At 40.7% G+C, this 6089-nt stretch overlaps 1 long non-coding RNA gene across 1 annotated transcript in view; it reads right to left on the bottom strand.

Annotated features, from left to right (window-relative positions):
- Positions 1 to 1755: 1755 nt before the first annotated feature.
- LOC143793952 (uncharacterized) overlaps positions 1756 to 6089 on the bottom strand; it is a 71905-nt gene continuing 67571 nt past the window's right edge. The window contains exons 2-3 of the long non-coding RNA XR_013220349.1: positions 2333 to 2421; positions 1756 to 1933 (exon numbers count right to left, since the gene is read on the bottom strand). This is a non-coding gene — a long non-coding RNA (uncharacterized LOC143793952). The remainder of the gene's footprint in view (positions 1934 to 2332; positions 2422 to 6089) is intronic.

Genomic DNA, 6089 nt, shown 5'->3' with positions numbered 1-6089 from the left:
GGGGGGGCAGAGTCTTTGCTCATTGTTACAGCCCCTGCTCCTTTCCTGAAACGTAGCATTATCAGTGATGCTCGTTTCTGGGTAGTGCTGTTCCTGCGGTGTCCCTGAGTGTCTCCCTTGCGTAATGTCGCCTCCCTTGTTCAGTGTCTCCCCCAATGCCCTGTGCGATGAGCGCGGTGTCAGGTCTGTAGTCTGCTTTGTTGAATAGTAATAAGTCGGAAGCAGAGCAGTGTGGGTATACCCACAGCGCCCTCACAGCATAAGTCCACACACCCAGCCAGGATCCCCACCTTCATGTATCATGTCGGGGCGCAACAGACGAATACCTTGCCAATGGCTACCACCCTGCGCCACGTTACAGATGATAGGCACCAATCTTCTTTTTTCCTGGAGACAGTCATGACATCCTGACTGTACAATACATCCTGAATTGGAGTTGGAGTGGTCCAAAACTAAATTTTATTTGATATCGTAATCCAATCTTTTTTCTAACATACTCTACCGTTCAAAAGTTTAGGATCACTGAGACAATTTTCTGTTTTCTATGAAAACTCATACTTTTATTAATCAAATGAGTTGCCAAATGAATTGGAAATCTAGTCCAGACATTGACAAGGTTCGAAAAAAAGATTTTTATTTGAAATAATAATTTTCTCCTTCAAAATTTGCTTTTGTCAAAGAATGCTCCCTTTGCAGCAATTACAGCATTGCAGACTTTTGGCATTCTATGAGTTAATTTGCTGATGTAATCTGGAGAAATTTCACCCCATGCTTCCAGAAGCCCCTCCCACAAGTTGGTTTGGCTTGATGGGCACTTTTTGCATACCATACGGTCAAGCTGCTCCCACAACAGCTCAGTGTGGTTGAGATCTGGTGACTGCGCTGGTCACTCCATTACAGATAGAATACCAGCTGCCTGCTTCTTCCCTAAATAGTTCTTGCATAATTTGGAGTGGTGCTTTGGGTCATTGTCCTGTTGTAGGATGAAATTGGCTCTAATCAAGTGCTGTCCACAGGGTATGGCATGGCATTGCAAAATAGATTGATAGCCTTCCTTATTCAAAATCCCTTTTACCTTGTACAAATCTCCCACTTTACCAGCACCAAAGCAACCCCAGACCATCACATGACCTCCACCATGCTTGACAAATGGCGTCAGGCACTCTTCCAGCATCCTTTCAGTTGTTCTGCGTCTCACAAATGTTCTTCTGTGTGATCCAAACACCTCAAACTTGGATTCGTCTGTCCATAACAGTTTTTTCCAATCTTCTGTCCAATGTCTGTGTTCTTTTGCCCATATTAATATTTTACTATTATTAGCCAGCCTCAGATATGGCTTTTTCTTTGCCACTCTGCCCTGAAGGCCAGCATCCCGGAGTCGCCTCTTCACTGCAGATGTTGACACTGGCGTTTTGCGTGTGCTATTTAATGAAGCTGCCAGTTGAGGACATGTGAGGCGTCGATTTATCAAACTACAGACTCTAATGTACTTGTGTTGTTGCTCAGTTGTGCAGCGGGGCCTCCCACTTCTCTTTCTACTTTGGTTAGAGCCTGTTTGTGCTCTCCTCTGAAGGAAGTAGTACAAACCGTTGTAGGAAATCTTCAGTTTATGGGCAATTTCTCTCATGGAATAGCCTTCATTTCTAAGAACAAGAATAGACTGTCGAGTTTCATATCAAAGTTCTTTTTTCTGGCCATTTTGAGAGTTTAATGGAACCAACAAATGTAATGCTCCAGATTCTCAACTAGCTCAAAGGAAGGTCAGGTTTATAGGTTCTTCAATCAGCCAAACTGTTTTCAGCTGCGCTAACATACTTGCACAAGGGTTTTCATGGGTGTTATAACAATCCATTAGCCTTCTTACACAGTTAGCAAACACAAGGTACCATAAGAACACTGGAGTGATGGTTGTTGGAAATGGGCCTCTATACACCTATGAAGATATTGAGAAAAATTCCAATGAGCATTATTGGTGGTGCAGGCAAGTCACTCAGTAACTAATAACATTTATCAAATTACATGCACCACCCCTGCATGGACAATACGGAAAACTGCCAACATATAGTACAACTAGAAACAAGAACAGATGCAGTCTTACTATCCGAGAAAACACTCTATATTAATAACACATTTGACAATAAAAACAAAGAACCAAACCAACAGTGTGCAGTAGGGCTAGTAGATGTTATAAAATGCCAAAAGCAACATGAGAAAATAATAGCCCAAGGAATGGCATGCCCTGCTATGGATCCAGGTACAACACATTATACACCTCAATGGAAGGCAATAGTGTAGTCACAAGTATATAGAGCAAGTGCAGTATAAATATTACCTGATAGTGTGGACCTGGACCAACGCAGGGGACACCGAACCACCCCGACGCGCGTTTCGGTAAGAATACCTTCCTCAGGGGGCGCAAACCTATGAAGATATTGCATTACAAACCAGACGTTTGCAGCTAGAATAGTCATTTACCACATTAACAATGTATAGAGTGTATGTCTGAATCATTTAATGTTAGCTTCATTGGAGAAAACTGTGTTTTTCTTTCAAAAATAAGGACATTTCTAAGTGACTCTAAAGTTTTGAACGGTAGTGTACTTGAATTTAAAGTCCCTTTCCTTCCCTCACTGCACAATTCATTTGAGAATCCCAGAGCATGCTGGGATTCTCATGTATCACATTGGGTGCTGGGGGGGTTGGCCCACTCCCTCTAAACTGTTCGGGGCTTTGGCTATTCTTAATCTGTCCCTGATACAATATATGACATGTTATTAGCCACTAGGTTTAGAGTTGCAGAGTCTGAAAAGTTAAAAATAGTCTTCTACTATTTGTGATATTTTGAGTAAAAAAACCATGTGGAGCATGTTTAGACCTACAAAGATGATGGGGATTTCCTTCCAAAGACAATTATGACATATCCATAGCTTGATTTGTTCTTTCTGTAAGTACCATTGACTTGATTCACGTGGTTGAACAGGAGTCTAGGGGCTGTTATTTTTCTAATGGGCCAGGACTTTTTGGCTGTCTTTAGTGAAAATGTAAAATCCCCCTCCCTGTCAAAATGTCCAAGGGTACGTACACAGCATCCAACCCGCAGTGTCCAGATGTTACAGCATAGTGGATGGAATTTCAAGAAATACCATGCCCATTATGTGTGCACGGACACCCATGGATCACCTGCGGAGACGGACATGCGACGCGCCTTCCAGACCGCAGCATATCTATTTATTTTGCGGCGACGCGAGTCTCCACAAGATATGTAAATGTCACCCGTACAATGTAGTGGATGCTGTGATTCCGCACGGTTCAATGAACACATGTGGAATCACCTGCGTTAAAAAGCTGGCAGTGCTTTGGACTTAGCGGACATGTGTATATAAATGAGTAAAAGTAAAATAAAAATAAATAAAAAGCCTGATTTAGAAACAGATCCACAGTGTGAGGATATTTAGAGATCTGCCCGCAAGTCAGGTGCATCCTGGGAGAATGTAGGACCACAAGTGCAACAAATATAAAAGGAGTCACCATGGGGGCATTACTTGTAAAAAATATTGGTGTCTTTTATTGCATTGATACAGTGACATGCACAAAAACTTAAAACGCAGAGAGAGTATGCCCATGTCCACATGGCGTTACAACAAAGTTTATTGCGCTAATTACATAATAGCTATTTTTCAACCCATAGATCTTTTATTAAGCATGTAATGGGTTAACAGTCAATGCACTTTGCCTTAATGCTCCCACCAGTTTACTTATTCTATGTTTGAAGATTTGGTACCAAGTATGGTTCCTTGATTCTGTAGACTCTGTGTACTGTTGATGGCAGCGTGCGGCTGACCATTCCATTAGTTTTGATGTACAAAATGTTGACTAGCAAGTCTTTTGTGCATGTCAGTGTACCAATGCAGTAAAAGATACCAATAGTTTTTGTACTTCCAGCCTGATTAGATCACAAAGGACAACATGTGATGACATTCCTATTTCTAAATATTTGCTGTAATTTGCTATTTGCTATAATAACTCATCATAGTTCTTATCAGTGAGCTCCCCTACGCCTTCTTCTAGATTTCACCTCTTCCAAAACTTGTGCTGCTCGATGTTTGACCAATCCATTGCTAAACACCCTCCTGTCTTTCCATATGTTTGGGCACAAAGAGCAATAATATTAACAGTCCCAGTAGCCTTTTCCTCTCACACCTGAAAAATCACCACCTTGACACTTTGTTGAGTTACTTGCACTACAGTAGAAGGTGACTTACAGTCAGTACCAATTCTCAGACATGCCAACCTCGGGAACACATCGCTGCCTTATGCAAAGCTGTTTTTGTGATAACATATACAGCACATAATGGTAATATTCACTGTGGTGACAGGTGTCGTCTCCATGCTTCTGTTTTATGACAACTGTCAAAGTGCCGCACCTTTTTTATTCAATAAATATTAGGAAAACTATTGTTATCCCTTTTATTTAGCTCACAAACCTTTGGGACAATTAGTTTTCATAAGAATGCACATTGCATAATATAATCTTTCATTATTATAAACGGGATGCCGGTCACCCAATGAATGAGCAAAATGCTTGTTCATTGGGTGGAATGTTCTTTTGTGCAGCGCAGAAGATCATCATTCATGGCAGCACATTATCCTGTGTAAACAAGACTTGCACTGCAAAAGACAATGGCAGGCAATCTGGAATACATTGTTCAGTGTGCGTTGTTCACTGCAGTCGACTACTGATCAGTAAATCTTTACCAATCGGCAGTCATTTAGTCGGCCTAGTCGGTTGTACGAATGGACCGCAATAGTGCTTCAGTCTGAGAACCCAATCTTGACAATCTTGAACTCAATTGATAGCATTGCTTTGGAGATGACTTGGTAAAGTAGGCAGCTGATGAACAATCAATGATAAGCGAGTACATTTTTGAGAGAGCCTGCCTCACCATTGGTTGCTTGTGCTCACAACTAACAAACTGCGACTGTCCCTCCATTGCAATAATATAACTCTTAAGTAGTATTGCCAGCCACTTAGAAGAACTGCCATATATTTGTGTCCAAACAGTGGTAAAGCTCAAATATTAGTACCAATGCAGCCATATTAGTTCCATATTGTTGCCCAAACTGCAGTGGGAAATACATAGTGTCCCTATACTGTACTGTATATATGGCCATGCAGTATTACCAACCAAACAATAATGTTAATGATCTCAAGCGGTAATAGCTACATGATTCCAGTATTAATATCTATATAGTAGTATCTATAATTATTAGTCAATACAAATAAGACTTATTAATGAAAATTAAAGTTTAGCATCACTATTGTAAGTTTTCACTTTCATATAAGTGACTATAATATAGCACCAGTCACATAACATCGTCTATGCAGCTATACAGTGGGTACGGAAAGTAGTCATACCCCTTTAAATTTTTCACTCTTTGTTTCATTGCAGCCATTTGGCAATTTCAAAAAAGTTCATTTTTTCTCATTAATGTACACTCTGCACCCCATCTTGACTGAAAAAACATAAATGTAGAAATTGTTGCAAATTTATTAAAAAAGAAAAACTGAAATATCACATGGTGGTCATAAGTGTTCAGACCCTTTGCTCAGTATTGAGTAGAAGTACTCTTTTGAGCTAGTACAGCCATGACTCTTCTTGGGAATGATGCAACAAGTTTTTCACACCCCTTCTGAGGTAGATACGAGATCGAAACGCGCGTTAAGGGGTACGCTTATCATAGGGTAATTATAACCTTTTTGGGTATTTGTTCTGATATAATTTTTCTTTACAAACGGCCACTTTAATGTTATGGTGTGCACATTGTTACTGGCTACTTAGCCTGACATCACATTAATCATGTAAGCTGCTTAGTCCTATTGTGTATTACCTTATACCTTGAAATACTTAACAGTAGTGTTGAGCGATGCCTTCCGATATGCAAAGGTATCGGTATCGGATTGGATTGGCCGATACCCAAAAAGTATCGGATATCGCCGATACCGATACCCGATACCAATGCATATCAATGGGACACAAAATATCGGAATGGTTCCCAGGGTCTGAAGGAGAGGAGACTCTCCTTCAGGC

Source organism: Ranitomeya variabilis, chromosome 1 (assembly GCF_051348905.1).
Source record: "Ranitomeya variabilis isolate aRanVar5 chromosome 1, aRanVar5.hap1, whole genome shotgun sequence".
Lineage (NCBI taxonomy): Eukaryota > Metazoa > Chordata > Amphibia > Anura > Dendrobatidae > Ranitomeya > Ranitomeya variabilis.
This window is presented reverse-complemented; position numbering and strand designations above follow the sequence as displayed.